Below are 21838 nucleotides of genomic sequence, written 5' to 3' on the forward strand. Positions count from 1 at the left end.
ACAGGTACAGCAAAACTTACACAAGAACATATTGCAAGCATTATAAGGCTCTACACTGTCTTCCTTGTTGTTCAAACACTATACCAGAAAATATCTAGACTTAGAGAGGCCAATCATGCAAACCAAATTAAACAAGCTCTACGGTAGTTCTTCATTAATAGATTAAACTACATGATGCAAGAGCATAAACATGATCTATGAGAGCTCAAAAAATTGCCAAATTTCCAAACCATATGCAGCATTTTCTGATTCCAACCAAATAGCAATTTAACGAAGCAATTTCAGCCTTCGCCATGAACATTAAAGCATAATTAAGAACACAAGTGTTCCATATGAAAAAGCGGAGCGTAATATCTCCAATATAAGAATGATGGGATCCAACTTTATTCAAACCAAAACAAAAAGCAAACCGACGCTCCAAGTAAAGAACATAAGATGTGACGGAATAAAAATATAGTTTCACTAGAAGTGACCTGATAAGTTGTCGATGAAGAAGGGGATGCCTTGGGCATCCCCAAGCTTAGATGCTCGAGTCTTCTTAAAATATGCAGGGATGAACCACCGGGGCATCCCCAAGCTTAGACCTTTCACTCTTCTTGATCATAGTATATCATCCTCTTCTCTTGACCCTTGAAAACTTCTTCCACACCAAACTTCAAGCAAACTCATTAGAGGGTTAGTGCATAATCAAAAATTCACATATTCAGAGATGACACAATAATTCTTAACACTTCTGCACATTGCACAAAGCTTCTGAAAGTTAATGGAACAAAGAAACTCATTCAACATAGCAAAAGCGGCAATGCGAAATAAAAGGCAGAATCTGTCAAAAACAGAACAGTCCGTAAAGACGAATTTTGCAGGGGCACTTAACTTGCTCAAACGGAAAAACTCAAAACTAATGAAAGTTGCGTACATATATGAGGATCACTCACGTAAATTTTCAGATTTTTTTGACTCTCCTACAGAGAGATCTGTGCGAATTCGTGACAGACAGCAATGTTGTTTCTGCGCAGCAATCCAAATCTAGCATCAACTTTAACATAGAGACTTTACTTGGCACAAAAACATGATAAGAAGAGGTTGCTACAGTAGTAAACAACTTCCAAGACTCAACAATACAGTAAATAAAATGAAACTTGGGTTATCTCCCAAGAAGTGCTTTTCTTTAACGCCTTTCAGCTAGGCGCAGAAAGTGCAAATCAAGTAACATCAACAGAAGAAGCATCAACATCATAGCTTGTTCTAATAATAGAATCAAAAGGCAACTTCATTCTCTTTCTAGTTAAGTGTTCCATACCTTTCTTGAGAGAAAATTCATAATTAATATTACCCTACTTCATATCAATAACAGCACCAACGGTTCGAAGAAAAGGTCTTCCCAACACAATAGGACAAGATGCATTGCATTCAATATCCAAGACAACAAAATCAACGGGGACAAGGTTATTGTTAACCGTAATACAAACATTATCAATCATCCCCAAAGGTTTCTTTTTAACATTATCAGCAAGATTAACATCCAAATAACAATTCTTCAATGGTGGCAAGTCAAGCATATCATAAATTTTCTTAGGCATAACAGAAATACTTGCACCAAGATCACATAAAGCATTACATTCAAAATCATTGAATTTCATCTTAATGATGGGCTCCCAACCATCTTCTAACTTCCTAGGAATAGAAGCTTCAAGTTTTAATTTCTCTTCCCTAGCTTTAATGAGAGCATTTGTAATATGTTTTGTAAAGGCTAAATTTATAGCACTAGCATTAGGACTTCTAGCAAGTTTTTGTAAGAACTTTATAACTTCAGTAATATAACAATCATCAAAATCTAAACCATTATGTTCTACAGCAATGGAATCATTGTCACCAATATTTTGAAAAATTTCAGCAGTTTTATCACAAGCAGTTTCAGGCAATTTTGCGCGCTTTGTACTAGGAGTAGAAACATTGCCAACACCAATTATTTTACCATTGATAGTAGGAGGTGTAGCAACATGTGAAGAATCAACATTACTAGTGGTGGTAATAGTCCATACTTTAGCTACATTATTCTCTTTAGCAAGTTTTTCTTTTTCTTCTCTATCCCACCTAGCATGCAATTCAGCCAACATTATAATATTATCATTAATTCGAACTTGTATGGAATTTGTTTTAGCAAACCTAGCATCTTTAACTTCCTCAGGCATAACTTTCAGTTTTAAAAGATCAACATCAAGAGCAAGACTATCAACCTTAGAAGCAAGAACATCAATTTTACCAAGCTTTTCTTGAACAGTTTTGTTGAAAGCAGTTTGTGTACTAATAAATTCTTTAAGCATCACTTCAAGACCAGGGTACACTCTTATTATTGTTGTAAGAATTACCATAAGAATTACCATAACCATTACCATTATTAGAAGGATATGGCCTATAGTTGTTGTTACCATAATTATTCCTATAAGCATTGTTGTTGAAATTATTACTCTTTATGAAATTCACATCAACATTTTCTTCTTGAGCAACCAATGAAGCTAAAGGAACATTATTAGGATCAATATGAGATCTACCATTTGCAAGCATAGACATAATAGCATCAATCTTATCACCCAAAGAAGAGGTTTCTTCAACAGAATTTACCTTCTTACCTTGAGGAGTTCTTTCAGTGTGCCATTCAGAGTAATTGATCATCATATCATCAAGTAGTTTAGTTGCGGCGCCCAGGGTGATGGACATAAAAGTACCTCCAGCAGCTGAATCCAATAGGTTCCTCGAGGAAAAATTCAATCCTGCATAAAAGGTTTGGATGATCATCCAAGTAGTCAGTCCATGGGTTGGGCAATTCTTTACCAAAGATTTCATTCTCTCCCATGCTTGAGCAACATGTTCATTATCAAATTGTTTAAAGTTCATAATGCTACTTCTCAAAGATATAATCTTAGCAGGAGGATAATATTTACTAATAAAAGCATCTTTACATTTAGTCCATGAATCAATACTATTTTTAGGCAAAGAAAGCAACCAATCTTTAGCTCTTCCTCTTAATGAGAAAGGAAACAATTTCAGTTTTATAATATCACCATCTATATCCTTATACTTTTGCATTTCACAAAGTTCAACAAAATTATTAAGATGGGCAGCAGCATCATCAGTACTAACACCAGAAAATTGCTCTCTCATAACAAGATTCAGTAAAGCAGGTTTAATTTCATAGAATTCTGCAGTAGTAGCAGGTGGAGCAATAGGAGTACTTATAAAATCATTATTATTTGTGCTAGTGAAATCACACAACTTAGTATTTTCAGGAGTACCCATTGTAGCAGTAATAAAGTAAACTAAACAAATAGAATAAAGTAAAGACAAGTAACTAATTTTTTTGTGTTTTTGATATAGAGCTAGTAAATAAGACAGAAAGTAAAGTAACTATTTTTTTTGTGTTTTTAATATGAAGCAAACAAGACAGTAAATAAAGTAAAGTAAAGCAAGGCAAAAACAATGTAAAGATATTGGAAGTGGAGACTCCCCTTGCAGCGTGTCTTGATCTCCCCGGCAACGGCGCCAGAAAAAGTGCTTAATGCGCGTAGATGTACACGTCCATTGGGAACCCCAAGTGGAAGGTATGATGCGCACAGCGGCAAGTTTTCCCTCAGAAAGAAACCAAGGTTATTGAACCAGTAGGAGCCAAGAAGCACGTGAAGGTTGTTGGTGGAGGAATGTAGTGCGGCGCAACACCAGTGAAACTGGCGCCAACGTGGAACCTGCACAACACAATCAAGATACTTTGCCCCAACGTAACAGTGAGGTTGTCAATCTCACCGGCTTGCTGAAAACAAAGGATTAAGCGTATCGAGTGGAAGATGGTGTTTGTTTGCAAAGAATAGTAAAGAACAATTATTGCAGTAGAATGTATTCAGATGTAAAAGAATGGACCGGGGTCCACATTTCACTAGTGGTGTCTCTCCAATAAGATAACTAGCATGTTGGGTGAACAAATTACAGGTGGGCAATTGACAAATCAAGATTCAACACATATCAACGATGATTACTATGTGATTTAATCAGGGCATTACGACAAAGTACATAGACCGCTATCCAGCATGCATCTATGCCTAAATAATCCACCTTCGGGTTAGCATCCGCACCCCCTCCAGTATTAAGTTGTAAACAACAGATAATTGCATTAAGTATGGTGCGTAATGTAATCAACACAAATATCCTTAGACAAAGCATCAATGTTTTATCCCTAGTAGCAACAGCACATCCACAACCTTAGAACTTTCTGTCACTGTCCCAGATTCAATGGAGGCATGAACCCACTATCGAGCATAAATACCCCCTCTTGGAGTTACAAGTATCAACTTGGCCAGAGCCTCTACTAGCAACGGAGAGCATGCAAGAACATAAACAACACATATATGATAGATTGATAATCTACTTAACATAGTATTCTAGATTCATCGGAACCCATCAAACACAACATGTAGCATTACAAATAGATGATCTTGATCATGTTAGGCAGCTCACAAGATCTAAATAATGATAGCACAAGCGGAGAAGACAACCATCTAGCTACTGCTATGGACCCATAGTCAAAGGATGAACTACTCAAGCATCAATCCGGAGGCGGGCATGATGATGTAGAGCCCCTCCGGTGATGATTCCCCTCTCCGGCAGGGTGCCGGAGGCGATCTCCTGAATCCCCTGAGATGGGATTGGCGGCGGCGGCGTCTCTGGAAGGTTTTCCGTATCGTGGCTCTCGGTCCAGGGGTATTCACGACGAAGGCTATATGTAGGCGGAAGGGTAGGTCAGGGGGCGCCACGAGGGGCCCACACCACAGGCCGGCGCGGCCAGGGCTTGGGCCGCGCCGCCCTGTGGTCTGGCCACCTCGTGGCCCCACTTCGTTATCTCTTCGGTCTTCTGGAAGCTTCGTGGAAAAAGAGGACCCTGGGCGTTGATTTCGTCCGATTCCGAGAATATTTTCTTACTAGGATTTTTGAAACCAAAAACAGCAGAAAACAACAACTGGCGCTTCGGCATCTTGTTAATAGGTTAGTGCCGGAAAATGTATAATAATGTTGTAAGTATGTATAAAACATTCAAGTATTGTCATAAAAGTAGCATGTAACATAAGAAATTATAGATACGTTTGAGACGTATCACACCTATATAATGAGGAGCCAAGGGGAGGGGCCGGCGACACCAAGCCTCCTAGGCCGCAGCCCCCAAGTGGCTGGCGCCCTAGCCCCCTCTCCCCAAACCCTAGCCGCCCCCTCCTCCACACATCTCTCCCGCAGCGCATAGTGAAGCCCTGCCGGAGATCTCCACCACCACCGCCACCACGCTGTCGTGCTGCCGGGATTCCGAGGAGGATCTACTACTTCCGCTGCCCGCTGGAACGGGGAGAAGGACGTCGTCTTCATCAGCACTGAACGTGTGACCGAGTACGGAGGTGCTGCCGGATTGTGGCACCGTCAAGATCAAGATCTTCTAGGCGCTTTTGCAAGCGGCAAGTGATCGACTACATCCACCACGAGATCTAATCTCGTTAAGCTTTGCAAATATTCGAGGGTTAGTCTCTTCATCTCCTCGTTGCTAACGTCTACTAGATTAGATCTTGGCTTGTGTTTCGTTCTTGCGGTAGGAAATTTTTTGTTTTCTATGCTACGAATCCCATAAGTGGTATCAGAGCCGTGTCTATGCATAGATTGGTTGCACGAGTAGAACACAATTGTTTGTGGGCGTTGATGCTTTGTTGTCTTTAGTTCGAGTACTTTGCATCTTTGTGGCATAGTGGGATGAAGCGGCTCGGGCTAACTTTACATGACCGCGTTCATGAGATTTGCTCCACGCTCGACATGCAACTTGTATTGCATATGTGGCTTTGCGGGTGTCTGTCTCTCCTACTATAGTAAAGATCCAATTTACTCTTTCTATTGACAACACTAGTATCACCGTTGTGGTTCATGTTCGTAGGTAGATTGGATCTTATGCGAAAACCCTAAACCACGTAAAATATGCAAACCAAATTAGAACCGTCTAACTTGTTTGGGATTTCTATTTTCGTGCCCTCGGCTCCTTAGTTGTACTCAGTTTTCCCCAGATCCTTAGTTTTTCCTCAGTTTTCCCCAACCCCTTGTCTATAACCCGCAGAAGGAGCTCGGACGGAAGGAATCCCGTTTAGTTGACGTTGGTTGGTGCTGGCAAGTGGGGCCGCTGTTGGTGCCCCGCAGTGGACACGTCTCCACTTATCCAGATCATCGTGGGACCCACAACTTGTCCACGTTAGCGCGCCGGACCCACAGCTTACCCAGGTGACCGTTGCAAAATGGGAGCCCGAGCTAGCCCCGCGCCCGTGCCTGTGCCATTGCTTCCCCTTTCTTTCTCCGCGCCCCATTGTTCTTCTTCTCCGTCAGCGGCAGCCCTTCTCCGGCACGCGGGTGATGTCTAGTTTCTCTTCGACCTCCCGTTCTTCATGGCCGCAGTGGACCCGTGCCTTTGACAAGATGCCCTGACTGCCCACGCCAGGAGCCTCTGAAGCGGTCGATCTGTAAGACGGACGAGAACGGCAACCGTGGACGTGAGTTCGTTGCATGCGAGAGCTTGCCATATAGAGAGGGGGATAAGGTTAGATCTCGCTCCAATTTCTCTGTTTTCTCTCGATTTTCTTGTTATTCCCTCGAATTTGGGATTTAGGGTTCACGTTGTTGTTTTCAGATCTTGAAGAAATGCAGGCATTTCGAGTGGATCGATGTGTACGTTCAGAGGCTTCAGTTGCAGGAATCAATTGGCGCTATTGGGGGGCGCAATTTGGGAGGGGGGACTTCTTTGTAGAGAATGCGGCGGAGAGAGGAGCCGTTCCGATTAGGGACCTTCTGATTATGCCTAATGCTCCCAATGCAGAACTGGTGGAAGTGAAGGGAGAAGCTGAAGAAAATGAACAAGCGATTAAGGCAGGTGATCGAGTTGAAGAAGCAAGCTAATATGATGGCTGGTTGTTTTTTTGTTTTTTTATAATTACGATCGTATTCTTATCATTGCTCACCAGGCTCTTGTAGTTGTTACTAGGGATTCCTTACAAATCAATTATTCTGTTACATGTACTTGTAGTTGTTTTCAAAGTTAGTGTGTGCATTCACCGAAATTACCAACTATATTCCCTAAAAGAAAAGGAAAGCTAAAGATAGTTGATAATTGTTAGAGGGCTGACAAATAATGCAATCCCCGAAATCCGCAAATATGTATGCCTCATGTTTATACCAAAATTATACCACTTTTAGGCCGTTTCAAAATACCAATACTATATCCCAAACTATATTCCCTACAACAAAAGGAAAGCTAAAGATAGTTGATAATTGTTAGAGGGGTGACAAATAATGCAATCCCCGAAATCCGCAAATATGTATGCCTCATGTTTATACCAAAATTATACCACTTTTAGGCCTTTCCAAAATACCAATACCATATCTCAAACTATATTCCCTAAAAGAAAAGGACAGCTAAAGATAGTTGATAATTGTTAGAGGGGTGACAAATAATGCAATCGCCGAAATCCGCAAAAATGTATGCCTCATGTTTATAACAAAATTATACCACTTTTAGGCCGTTTCAAAATACCAATACTATATCCCAAACTATATTCCCTAAAAGAAAAGGAAAGCTAAAGATAGTTGATAATTGTTAGAGGGGTGACAAATAATGCAATCCCCGAAATCCGCAAATATGTATGCCTCATGTTTATACCAAAATTATACCACTTTTAGGCCTTTCCAAAATACCAATACCATATCCCAAACTATATTCCCTAAAAGAAAAGGACAGCTAAAGATAGTTGATAATTGTTAGAGGGGTGACAAATAATGCAATCGCCGAAATCAGCAAAAATGTATGCCTCATGTTTATAACAAAATTATACCACTTTTAGGCCGTTTCAAAATACCAATACTATATCCCAAACTATATTCCTCATGTTTATTCTCCACCGACAGAGAGAGAGAGAGATGGGTGGCCACGAAGAGAGAGAGAGAGAGAGAGGTTGCCACGAAGAGACGGATAGGGGTATACTGCCCGTTAGATCAGTGGATCAACGGTTCGTGGAGTCGATCCGTGTGACAACGGCTCAACCAATCAGGATAAGTTTGGGCTTCTCAGAGCATTTGTGACAGTACTTGAGGGCAAAACTGAGTAGTACTAAGAATCCAAGGGCACATAAATAGTAAATAGACTAAGGGATTCAAACAAAAGAATTACAAAATGAAAAATGTGTGTTTTGTACAATATAATTCATATTGGGCTACATCAAATTATTTGCAATTCAAATATACATGAGTGTGACAATTATGGCATCATTTAGACAAACTATGTTTTGGGAAAGATGTTTTGCAAAGGGGTTTGGGTGGAAAACCATGCATCTTCATAGCTACACTAGTGATTCTGAGAAGTTGCAATTTGTGGTAAAACTTGATTTATATATGTTTGTTAAGGTTTTCTAGGTGGCAGGTTGCGTAGGAAGACTCCATGAGTAGTTGCCACTATGTTTTTATTTTTTTTGGATTTTTTTGCGCATGAAATGACTCAATTAGCTATGTTAATCTCATTTGTTGACTCTCTGTTGACCAGCTACTTGAGGGTAAAACTGAGTATATTGCACTTGCCGGTCTAAGTCCTCGAGGGGAAAACTGAGTACAGATAAAATTTCTGTATAAGGCATGAGGTTATAACTGAGTACACCAAACGTCCCAGGGTTAGACTCGTGTAGCGGTGCACGCTGCAGCCGTGCATAGCGGACGCGTGTTGCGGTACACGCCACCTTCGTCTTTATAGAGCCCCTCTTTCTCTCCCTCGACGCACGTTCTCACTGGCTCACTGCAACCGCCTCTCCTGTCCCATCATCTTCTCCACAACCGAAGAAAAAACCCCGAAGAAAACCGCCGGCGATGGAGAAGAATGAGATGCCCATTGTCGGCGCATCGGCCGCCGCCCCCGTCCAGGCCCCTGTCGCTGCTTCCAACGTAGCAGCCGGCGCATCGGCCGCCGCCCCCGTCCAGGCCCCTGTCGCTGCTTCCAACGTAGCAGCCGGCGCATCGGCCGCCGCCCCCGTCCAGGCCCCTGTCGCTGCTTCCAACGTAGCAGCCGGCGCATCGGCCGCCGCCCCCGTCCAGGCCCCTGTCGCTGCTTCCAACGTAGCAGCCGGCGCATCGGCCGCCGCCCCCGTCCAGGCCCCCGTCCATTGGGACCCGTACGAACCAGTGCAGTACGACGCGCCGAAGAACCCCTACGACACCACCATCGTCGACTACGAGTCGGAGGTAACCCTTTGTTCCCTTGTTCTTATCTCATTTCAATCATTTTGTGTTAGATCTAGCGTTATTACGGTTCGTCTGTTCCTAGTTCAATCCTTTTGTGTTAGATCTTGCGTTATTACTGTTCGTCTCTTCCTAGTTCAATCCTTTTTTGTTAGATCTTGCGTTATTACTGTTCGTCTGTTCCTAGTTCAATCCTTTTGTGTTAGATCTTGCGTTATTACTGTTCGTCTGTTCCTAGTTCGATCCTTTTGTGTTAGATCTTGCGTTATTAGTGTTTGTGATTTGCTTTTGTTTCAGATTTGTGCCGATGATGATGAATATTTGGGCATCCCTAAATTGATTCAGGGTTTGGTCAGTAAACAATTGGTGTGTACAAATTTGTTGTGCATGATCTTTGGTTTACTTACTCAAATCCTGGATATAAGTGTGTCCAATGTAACTGAGGCTACCTCTTTTTTTCGAGCCCATATTATCATGCATGATTTTTTGTTCACTCTCTGTTCAATCATCGTTGCAATTGACTCCGTGTTTTTTGCACGATCTTTGGTGCTACGTGACAGGTCGAGAGCAGCGACGTCGACAGCGACGACGAGTCCTTCCACACCAAGACTCGTCACGTCCTCAGGAGGCTGCAGGCCGGCCAATACGGTCGCCCCTTTGCTCAAGGCATTTACAAGTGCCCCTTCTGCAACAGGAGGCTCTTCGACACCAACTTCAACACCCTGCTGAACCATGCTGAATCCATTGGCAGACATGGCGCTAGAGTTGGAAGTACCGTGAACGTGCATGCGTACATGGCCAAACACAAAGCACTTGGGATTCACCTGCGCAACCTCCAAGCGAGTCACACGCGCCACCTGGAGGCGTTGAACGTGCCTACTGCACTCTCTGTATGTGACTGCTCTATCTGTAGAGCAGCTTAAATTCATGTAAAATGTAGCTTATGTTGGATCTATCGGTACTACATTTGGATCTGTCCTGAATATATCTATGCTATGTTGGTTGCTGTATGCAGCTTATCCTATATTTTCTCTCTGGATTTGTGCCCTAGATTTCCTACCTGATTGGGTAAAAACGAAGGCATAAAGAAATGAATGGCGTTAAAAAACAGAAGGAGAAGCTTCTCTAGATTTGCTACCAATTTGGGCTATCAAATATGAATGAGATCGAGCGATAGAGAGGAAAAAGGTACATTGAAAACTGCTAATCTGGGCAAAAGAGATAGAAACCACTCGTGCCCCCGTCCCGGACCCACACGGCTCCACACGCTACGGCCCTACACGCTACGGCCCCACAAACACGGCCTCGTCCTGTCCCACGCGGTCCCTTCCTACCAGCCCCACACGACGCGGTCCCACACGACGCGACCCCACAAACGACACGACCCCACTCGTCAGCACGGAACGGTCAACTTAACGGATTCCTTCCGTCCGAGCTCCTTCTGCGGTTCAGACAAACGTTTGGGTAAAACTGAGGAAAAACTAAGGAGCTGGGGAAAACTGAGTACAACTAACGAAGCAGGGGCACGAAAATAGAAATCCCAACTTGTTTTTGCAGGGTTTGGTGATGTGATATGGCCATAATGTGATGATGAATATGTATGAGATGATCATTATTGTATTGTGGCAACCGGCAGGAGCCTTATGGTTGTCTTTAAATTTCATGTTGAGTAGTATTTCAAAGTGGTTGTAATAGTTGCTACATGGAGGAAAATCATGAAGACGGCGCCATTGACCTTGGTGCTACGCCGACGATGATGGATATCATGCCTGTTGATGATGGAGGATCATGTCCGTGCTTTGGAGATGAAGATCAAAGGCGCAAAGACAAAAGGGCCATATCATATCACATATGAATTGCATGTGATGTTAATCCTTTTATGCATCTTATTTTGCTTAGATTGCGACGGTAGCATTATAAGATGATCCCTCTCACTAAATATCAAGATAATAAAGTGTTCATCCTTAGTATGCACCGTTGCTAAGACTTGTCGTTTCGAAGCATCTCGTGATGATCGGGTGTGATAGATTCTACATGTGCATACAACGGGTACAAGTCAGTTTTGTACACGCGGGTACTAAGGTTACCTTGACGAGCCTAGCATGTACAGACATGGTCTCGGAACACGGGATATCGAAAGGTAGAGCATGAGTCATATGATTGATATGATGAACACTTGGGTGTTCGCCATTGAAATTACATCTTGTTCGTGATGATCGGACTTGGTGTGGTGGATTTGGTTCGTGTGATCACTAAGACAATGCGAGGGATATTGTTTTGAGTGGGAGTTCACCTAGTTTTTAATTTTGTTAAATTAAAATTTAAACTCAATTTTTCATAAACTTAGTCTAAACTATTGCAAATATATGTTGTAGATCATGGCGTCCCCATCAATCAATTTTAACCAGTTCCTAGAGAAAGAAAAGCTTAAAAGCAATGGTAGCAACTTCACCGACTGGTTCCGTCATGTGAGGATCTTCCTCAATGGCGGAAATCTGCAATATGTGCTTGATGCACCGCTAGGTTCCCCACCACCTCCTGCAGTATCCGAGGAAGAAAAGAATGTTTTCGAGACTCGGGCTAAAGTGTACTCTCAAGTTCAGTGTGCCATCCTATGCAGCCTAGAGGTAGAGCTCCAAAAGCGTTTTGAGCACCACGACCCTTGTGAGATGATCCGTGAGCTCAAAGTTATCTTTGAAACTCATGCGGCCGTGGAGAGCTATGAGGCCTCGAAGCAGTTCTTTGGCTGCATGATGGAAGAGGGCAGCTCCGTTAGTGAGCACGTGTTCGCTATGTCCGGACACGCGAGGAAGCTCAGTGACTTGGGGATTGTGATCCCTAACCAGCTGGGTATTCATCGTGTTCTCCAATCACTGCCACCAAGTTATAAGAACTTCGTGATGAACTACAATATGCAGAACATGAACAAGGAGTTACCAGAACTCTTCTCCATGCTGAAATCTGCTGAGGTTGAGATACAGAAAGAGCACCAAGTGTTGATGGTGGATAAGACCACCAAGTTCAAGAAGCAGGGTAAACCTAAGAAGGACCTCAAGAAGGGCGGCAAGAAAGCTGTCGCGCCTCCTGAGAAGCCTAAGGGTGGCCCTAAACCTGATACTGACTGCTATTACTGCAATGGGAAGGGTCACTGGAAGCGGAATTGCCCCAAGTACTTGGCTGATCTGAAGAGCGGCCTTGTCAAGAAGAAGAAAGGTATATCTGATATACATGTTATAGATGTTTATCTCACTGGTTCTCGTACTAGTGCCTGGGTATTTGATACTGGTTCGGTTGCTCACATTTGTAACTCGAAATGGATCCAAGCGTGTTGGAAATGGATCCAAGGTCGATGTGATCGCTGCCGGCACGCTCCCTCTACATCTACCATCGGGATTAGTTTTAGACCTCAATAATTGTTATTTGGTGCCTGCGTTGAGCATGAACATTATATCTGGATCGTGTTTAATGCAAGACGGTTATTCATTCAAGTTTGAGAATAATGGTTGTTCTATTTTTATGAATAATATCTTTTATGGTCATGCGCCTGAGAAGAATGGTTTATTTCTATTAAGTCTCGATAGTAGCGATACACATGTTCATAACATTGATGCTAAGCGAATTAAATTGAATGATAATTCTACTTATATGTGGCACTGTCGTCTTGGTCATATTGGAGTGAAACGCATGAAGAAACTCCATTCCGATGAATTACTTGAGTCACTTGACAGATGCGAAGCATGTCTAATGGGAAAAATGACTAAGACTCCATTCTCTGGTATTATGGAGCGAGCTACAGACTTATTGGAAATCATACATACCGATGTGTGCAGACCAATGAGTGTAGCCTCGCCGGTGGTTGTCGTTATGTTCTAACCTTCACAGATGATCTGAGTAGATATGCGTATATCTATTTCATGAAACATAAATCCGAGACTTTCCAGTAGTTCAAAGAGTTCCAAAGTGAAGTAGAAAATCAACGTAACAAGAAGATCAAGTTTCTGCGATCTGATCGCGGAGGCGAATATCTGAGTTATGAGTTTGGCATGCATTTAAAGAAATGCAGAATACTTTCACAGTTGACACTGTCGGGAACACCACAGCGCAATGGTGTGTCCGAACGTCGTAATCGAACTCTCTTAGATATGGTTTGTTCTATGATGTCTCTTACTGATTTGCCGTTATCGTTTTGGGGTTATGCATTAGAGACAGCTGCATTCACTTTAAATAGGGCACCATCGAAATCCGTTGCAACGACATCGTATGAATTGTGGTTTAATAAGAAACCTAAGCTGTCGTTCCTTAAAGTTTGGGGTTGCGAAGCCTATGTAAAAAAGTTACAACCGGACAAGCTAGAACCCAAAGCGGAGAAATGCGTCTTCATAGGATACCCTAAGGAAACTATAGGGTATACTTTCTATCACAGATCCGAAGGCAAAGTTTTTGTTGCTAAGAACGGAACCTTTCTTGAGAAAGAGTTTCTCACTAAAGAAGTGACTGGAAGAAAAGTAGAACTCGACGAGGTTACTGAACCTTCTCTCGTTGATCAGAGTAGCGCAGTACCGAAAGATGTTCCTATGCCACCCGCACCGGTAACAGAGGAAGCTAATGATAATGATCATGAAACTTCGAGCGAAGTAGCTACTGAACCTCGCATGTCAACAAGGGAACGTACCACTCCTGATTGGTATGATCCTTGTCTAAATCTCATGATTGTGGACAACAATTATGAGGACCCTGCGACGTATGAAGAAGCGATGATGAGCCCAGATTCCAACAAATGGCAAGAAGCCATGAAATCCAAAATGGGATCCATGTATGATAACAAAGTATGGACTTTGGTAGATCTACCTGATGGCCGCAAGGCTGTTGAGAATAAATGGATCTTCAAGAGAAAAACAGATGCTGACGGTAATGTTACTGTCTATAAAGCTCGATTTGTCGCAAAGGGTTTCCGACAAATTCAAGGTGTTGACTACGATGAGACTTTCTCACCTGTAGCGAAGCTAAAATCTGTGAGTATTTTGTTAGAAATAGCTGCATTTTTCGATTATGAGATTCGGCAGATGGATGTCAAAACGGTGTTCCTTAATGGTGACATTGAGGAAGAGTTGCATATGGTACAACCCAAAGGTTTTGTCGATCCTAAAAATGCTGACATGGTATGCAAACTTCAACGTTCCATTTATGGACTAAAGCAAGCATCCAGGAGTTGGAACCGATGCTTTGATAAGGTGATCAAAGACTTCGGGTTTATACAGTGTCATGGAGAGGCCTGTATTTACAAGAAAGTGAGTGGGAGCTCTGTAGCATTCCTGATATTATATGTAGATGACATTGTCGTCGTGGTGAACGAGCAGATGCCATGGGATGGCTTATCTTGGGGCCGAATGGACGCTAGAGGATTCGGGGGAGGGTTTGTGACTAGATGGACGAACTTCCGGATGCTTTCCTCAAGAACCTGGCCAAGGCCAGAGGTAGAAGAAGAAATACACAAGGATGAACTCACTCTAGATCACCATGTTCATTGATCTCAAAACAGGTTACAGGTTGTTCTCTCTTCTGCTGATCGCGCGTATGAAAGAGGCTGCCCCCTCTCCTTATATAGGGGAGAGGGTGGCTTACAGAACAAGAAACCCTAATGGGATCTTTGACTAGACAAACTACTTTACAAGGGTACTTTATAAAGCTACTTTAATCATAGATGACGCCGGGGTCTTCTTTAAACACGAAGGATGACATCCTCCGGCTTCTTTGACCGTCATCCTTCTCTTTGTCTTCTAGTCTTCGTTTAAAGCTACTTTGCTTAGCTCATCCTTGTCCTTTAGCTCCTGACGGAATCTTTGACCAGTCAGCCGGCATGTTCTTCCTTCCGGTGCTCCGGTATCTTTCCTTCCTGGTTCCGGTATACCCCTCTTGGGGATACCGGCTTAGCTTTACTTAGCCAAAACTCTATTTTCTTATTCCGGCATGAACATTAAACCGGTGTCTTGAAGGGTAAGACCATCCGGTATGGCACACCTTTGGCATACCGGGGGTCATCCCCCCAACATTAGTCCCCGAAGCTGGTATAGTCTGGCGGATCCTATCCAACAGACCATGCCAGGTTTTCGTATCTTGGATACCGGTTTAACTTTCTTATTCTTTGGCTCAAATCCGGCATCTTTGCTCGGACTCACATTTTCTCTGTTCGCAAGGCATTCTCCGGTATCTTACTCTCCGGTATCTTAGTCATTAAGTCTCTCCTCGACGAGGTCGAGAATATTTCGGGTTCTGTGCCTGTCAGAGACATGCGCACTGTGACTGTCGCGCCAGTGTCAGTTGTCACTTCGTATTGACACTTGCGCGCCCATTTAATGCACCGCTCCAGATCCCACTCACCGCTTCGGATCCCGTGTGGGCCTCCGTGTGGCTTTCCCTTCTTCGCGTGTACCCCTATGCCACGTGGCGACCAGCGACGCGAACCGTCGCGGGCCGCGAGGCAAACCGCGTAGGCCCAGCGGTTTTCGGCCCACTTACTCTCTCCTTTATAAGCTCAACTGCCCCTCATTCTTCCTCTTCTTCGCATTCCCCTACCTTCGCGCATAGAGTTCCTCGCCTCTGCGCTCCTTCACCGCACTTCGTCCGCCGCTGTTCGCCTCAGTCTCGCCGCCCGGCAAACTTACGCCGCGCCTTCGCCGGACCTCGTCGTGCGGAGAGCTTCTGCAGCGTCTTCTTCAAGCGCGCTGCATTCTCGCTGCTTCTTGACCTTCACCGCCTCGCCGTCGGCAGAGCTCGTCGCCGGCCGCAGGTCCGTTCCTTCGCCGGGGAAAGTCTTCCTCAACTACTGCGACGCTCAAGGTTAGTTCCAATCTTGCTTTGCTCGCCATTTGCTCGCTTTTCAGATCTGGGGTCTACGGCGTTCTTATTTCCTCTTTTTCTTTGGTTTTTCTCTTACTCGTAGATCTTCACGCGGGGGTCAAGTGTGGGATTTCTGTTTCTTTTGCCTCCCATCCAATGTCTGACGAGGAATCTTCCTCCGCATCTTCCTCTTCTTCTTCCGCTAGTCATAGCAAACAATCTTCCGGTGAATCTACATCTTCAGATTCAATGAGGACTGACTCCGGCAACCAGCAGGACTCCGGTAGTCAGCAAGGTTCCGGTAGCCATCAAGACGCCGGTAGCCCTCAAGATGCCGGTAGCCACCTAGAACCCGGTAGCTCTAGCCAAGCATCCGGCAGCCATCTTGAAGCGGGTAGTTCCGGTGAAGCTTCAAGTAGCTCTAGCCAATCTTCCGGCGAGGAGCCTTCCCCAATTACACGCGGAGCCTGGATGGGCTCCAATGTTACTAAGTACGAGATCGACTGGTTATACCGGTCCCGCAGGATTCCGGAAGGAGTCACTTGCCGGATTCCTGATGACGAAATAGTACCGGAACCTGAGGACGATGAACGTGTTGTCTTTCTTGCTCACTTTGAGCGTGGCTTTGGCCTTCCTCCTTCCTCTTTTTTCCTGGACCTTCTAGATTTCTACAAGCTCCAACCTCATCATCTTCCTGGCAACTCCATCTTTTATCTTTCTTGCTACACCACCTTCATGGAGGCCTACATAGGCATTCGTCCCACTCGTGAGACGTTTGCCCGCTTCTTTGCTCTTCGGATTAACTCCGTTCAGGGCCTAGACATTCCTGCACCCAAACCTCCCGTGCAATGCGGGTCTTGCATCATCAGCTCCCGTCAAGGGAGCCCCTTTTTTAAGTTCTCTGGCCTGGAGTCTTGCCGATTATGGCAAGGGACGTTTTTCTATGTGAAGAACAACGGCCCCGCAGATCTCATTTGTCTGCCTCCTTTTGATCCGGCGCCGCCCGCCAAGACCAACTGGAGCTACAATCCGAAGGAGGCTCACAACGAGACCAACCGGATTATACGCTTCATGAAGCAGAAGATGAAGGACACCGGCATCTGCTCCGATGATATCGTCCGCACTTTTATCTCGCGCCGGGTACTTCCTCTGAAGCGCCGTGCGCACAGGATGAGCGAGATGTACGGCCCTGGCGATCCTACCAAGATCACAGGCCTGCCCCTTAGCAAGAAGGACGTTGTTCTCAAGGCTAAGCAGATTTGCCAAACTGCTATGCCTTTTAACTGGAAATGGGGCCTCCTTCCCTTCAGCACTACTAACCCTCCGACCCAAGAAGTAAGGGACTATGCGATTGGGGTTGTTTTTTGCCGGTAACCTTTGGCTTTCGCTTATTTTCTTTTTCATGTTTCAGGCCAAGGACCGCTTCCCCCTCATTGAAGCCGAGCGGCGAGGAGTTTGCCGGAAGCGCGCCCTCGACTCCTTCGACCCAGATCCCTACATTTTCTGGAAGGATCTGAAGATGGGCAAGACCCCGGCATCTCGTCTGGGCCGGTCTCCGCCAAAGCCAACCGGGTCCTCTGATGACCTAGTTATGCTTGAGGTATTTTCTTTTCCGGTTTCTCTTATCCTTCCGTTATCGTTTTCCTTCGAGCTGCTTCTTAGCCTCATTCAATTCACAGATCCATGAGCACGTGCCGCCCCTGCGCGCTGAGGCCGGCTCTGAGTTTGTGGACAAGCTCATGGCCCAGGGCCAGAAGAACAAACGGCCGCCATCTGACGATGGCTCCAGCCAGGCCCCTCCCTCCAAGCGCTTCCGGACTGAGCCCTTGGGGGAGAAGAAGGTGGGCATGCACCGCTACGCGCGCAAGCAGATGCCAACCGCTTCCGGGTAAGTTTTTCATTCTCTGACTCGTCTCTTTTTTGCTAAGTTCTTTTTCCGGTTGCTTTTTTCCAACCATCTCTCTTTCTTTTTCTTAGCCCTGCGCTCAAGCTTGGCCCAAGGCCGTCAGAATCTGAGGGTTCCGCAAGGACCTCGACTCCTCCTCCTCACTCAAGCCCGGCACCACCTGGTGCCGGTAACACCTCTGCCTCCCTTTCGGGGGGCACAACAAGTTCGGGGCGTGCGGCCCCTTCATCATCAGATCACCGCACGGAGGAGGATCTTTCCTTCTTCCCAGAAAACAAAGACACCGGCACCAGCGACATCGGTGCTGGAGAAGAAAATGTTGCCGGGCAGGCGGAGCCTCCAGCTCCTCCTGTCTTTGAGAAAAAGACAACTTCCGCGCCGGAGTCCTCCGCGCCGGAAGGTTCCAACTCGGGTGGTGCGCCTACCGCTCCCCCTTCTCCACGGACCATCCTCATGCCGCCGCCAAGCGCTCCTAGCGCCCAGCCTTCCGGGGCCGCCTCTGCCGCGCCACCGCCCAAGACTTCTAGGCTCACCAAGGGGAAAGCGACGGCTCCCGGCACCTCTTCTGCCGGCCAACAGCCCCTGGTGCTGCATGTCTCCAAGGCCGCCCAGAATACTGTCACCAAGGCCACCGGTCTTCTTGGCCGTATTACTGATTTTAAGTGCAGGGGCCAGGATCTGGGGCATCTACTGCCCTATGCCCAGAAGTGGAACGCCGCGGACATAACTCCGGCGACCCGCGGCTTGGGCAAGGACAGGTTGCCGGCACCTGATCCCATTGGGAACCGGTGTTCCGAGGAGCACTTCACGCGGCTTCGCTGCGCCGTGAAAGAGCTGGACAGTGCGTGGTATGACGCCACGAACAATCTGATGGTACGCTTTACTAACTTTCCTCAATTGTTACCGGTTTCCTTCTTTTCCGGGTTTGTTCTATCTTTTAGTTTTATGCCGGTTTCTTTCCTGTCTATCTTCCCAGTCCCCGAGTTTTGTGGTGAGAGCGCAGCTTTCAGGACAAAACTTGAACTTTGAAAACTTAGCGTGAAACCGGCACTGCCAGTCCCCGAGTTTTGTGTTAAGCACTTTGTTCTTAGCACGAAACTTACCTTAGAACGCGCGAAACCGGCACTGCCAGTCCCCGAGTTTTGTGTTAAGCACTTTGTTCTTAGCACGAAACTTACCTTAGAACGCGCGAAACCGGCACTGCCAGTCCCCGAGTTTTGTGTTAAGCACTTTGTTCTTAGCACGAAACTTACCTTAGAACGCGCGAAACCGGCACTGCCAGTCCCCGAGTTTTGTGTTAAGCACTTTGTTCTTAGCACGAAACTTACCTTAGAACGCGCGAAACCGGCACTGCCAGTCCCCGAGTTTTGTGTTAAGCACTTTGTTCTTAGCACGAAACTTTACTAATCTTTTTTGCTTTGAACAGCTCACGGCTGACGCTCGGAAGACCCTCTTTGAGGAGCTCTTATGGGAGCATCGGGATCTTGTTGAGGCACACGACAAGTGCCAAGGTAAACTTTTGTTCCGCCGGCATCTTTCTTACTGGAACCTTTTTTCCTTCTAACACTTGTAATTTCTTCTTGACAGTGCTCCCGGAAGCTTCCATTGATGCTCTCAAAGAGCAGCTCGCCAACGCCCAGCGTACGACTTTGTTTTTTCCTTCGGCTAACTTGTCTTACTTTGAATTTTACCAACCCCTTCTTGTTTACACCTTCCTTTCCGGGTTGCAGTGGAGAAGGAGCAGCTGATTAAGCAGCATCAGGAGGAGCTGAGCGCCCAGAAGACCAGCTACCAGGAGCTTAAGTCCCAGCTTATCCAGCTGGGTCTTGACCATGCCAAGGTCCTCGAAGCCGCTGAAGCTGACGCAGCGGCCAAGATGAATGAGGCTCTGGAGAACGCTAGCAACGCCACCGTGGTGCTGCAAGCTGAGCTGGAGGAGCTGGCCAAGGCCCGGAAGGCTGCCGAGGAGAAGGCCGCGCGGTTGGAGGAGGAACACAAGGAATGCAACCAGTTGATCCTTCAAACTGACAACCTTGCCCATCGTGAGTTCTCTGACTAACGCATACAAGCCATTTTTCTTCCGACCTCATTTTCTTTTCGCTATCTTGTCTTCCGGAGTCTTTTTCTTCCGGATTCTTTTTCTTCCGGATTCTTTTCCTTAGCCTTTTTTCTTTGCACAGGCCTCTTTCCGGACTCCCAGACGCATGCTGTCAAGAAGGTCAACGCCCGTCGCGCTTCCCAAGGCCAGGCGAATCTTGCCGTGCCATGGACACCCCATGACCATCTGGTCGCGCTTAACGCGCGGGTGTCCCATATGCGCGCCATTGATCGCAACTTATCTGACATCCCTGATGTAGCTTCCCAGCTCTTCAGGACTCTTTGGCCTGGCGAGGTGGTGCCGGACACTTTCTCTCTGATTAGTGATCGCCTCAAGGGCGCCGGCAGGAGGATCCGCGAATGGCAGTGCTCTGCTGCCCACGCTGGAGCAGACTCTGTCCTTCGCGTCGCCTGTTCCTGGTACCCGGAGCTCGACCTGGATGCCCTCACCGGAGTGCGCGAAGGCGCGGAAACCGATCTGGACCTGATCCTTGCCGCCAAACGGCAGGATCGCGCGTACCGCATCGCGGAGTACGCCGAAATGCGCACCTTCATTCCTCCCCCTCACGGCGTTCAAGATTATCTTGATGAGGAGGAAGATGAAGCCGAGGAGGAGCCTCTGGATGATGCTGGTGCTGGCGACGCTCCTCCTGAAGCTCCTGCTGCCTGATCCTCTACCTTAAGATTTACCTGTCATGCCCCATGGCCCTGTGTGGCTTAAAACAATGTTTTGTTAAATTCTGCCCCGGTATGCCGGGGCTTATGATGTAAAACTTTAAGTCCACTGATGGTTGTCGTACAACATTTTGTGCCGGTAGGTTATACCGGTAGCTAATTATCTTAAATTTGCCTTAGCGTTTCTGCGTTTGGTTCTGCTTTTATCCTGCACTTGCAAAGATTTCCAAATTGTTTCTGCATCCAATTCGATGCACACTTGGTTCTTTTGCCTTGACTCTGCCTGCCTTCTCTGGGCGTTCTTTGGCATATGAGCACAAGGTTCTTTCACCAAATAAGCATTTTCTTGAACTTAGAAATAACTCGAAATTTTGCAAAAAACCGGTATGACCGGGGTTAGTTAAATTTTTCCGGATTGTTCTTTCCCGGTTTCCCTCTCCACAGTTCATGTGCTTATTCCCTACCGGTTTATCTTGCTTGCCATGAAGCCAAGTTATGGACAACAGCAGAGTCAAAGACTCCGGTAGGGTTTAGCACATTACTAAACCGGAAAGAAAAAACGTTCAATAAGCAACCGGTAAACAGAAAAAATAGACATGTTTCATGCAATTTAATAAGGCAAGTCCCCGAGATTTATTCGAGGTTCCGACATCTTTTTATTCATAGCATATAAGGTACAAAAAGGAACTTCTTACATCACAACTTCAAGAGTAGAAAGGACGTAACAAGGCTACGTTCCACGGGCGCTTGGTCTCGTCTCCGGATTTGTCCGCCTTTCCCTTCTTCCATTCCTGTGCATCGATTAGGTAATATGCATCATTGTGGAGAGCCTTGCTCACAATGAAAGGTCCTTCCCATGGAGGGGACAGCTTGTGTCTGCCTTCAGTGCGCTGCACCAGGCGTAAAACCAGGTCCCCTTCTTGGAATACCCTTGGGTTTACCTTCCGGCTATGATAGCGTCTGAGGTTTTGCTGGTAAATGGCTGTTCTTGCCAAAGCTAGCTCTCTTGCTTCTTCTAGCAAGTCCACATCATTTTCT

General features: G+C 45.8%; 1 pseudogene; it reads left to right on the forward strand.

Moving 5' to 3' along the window:
* LOC127303321 (protein FAR1-RELATED SEQUENCE 5-like) overlaps positions 1 to 20795 on the forward strand; it is a 37158-nt pseudogene extending 16363 nt beyond the window's left edge.
* Positions 20796 to 21838: the final 1043 nt, after the last annotated feature.

The sequence above is a fragment of the Lolium perenne genome, chromosome 5, assembly GCF_019359855.2.
Source record: "Lolium perenne isolate Kyuss_39 chromosome 5, Kyuss_2.0, whole genome shotgun sequence".
Classification (NCBI taxonomy): domain Eukaryota; kingdom Viridiplantae; phylum Streptophyta; class Magnoliopsida; order Poales; family Poaceae; genus Lolium; species Lolium perenne.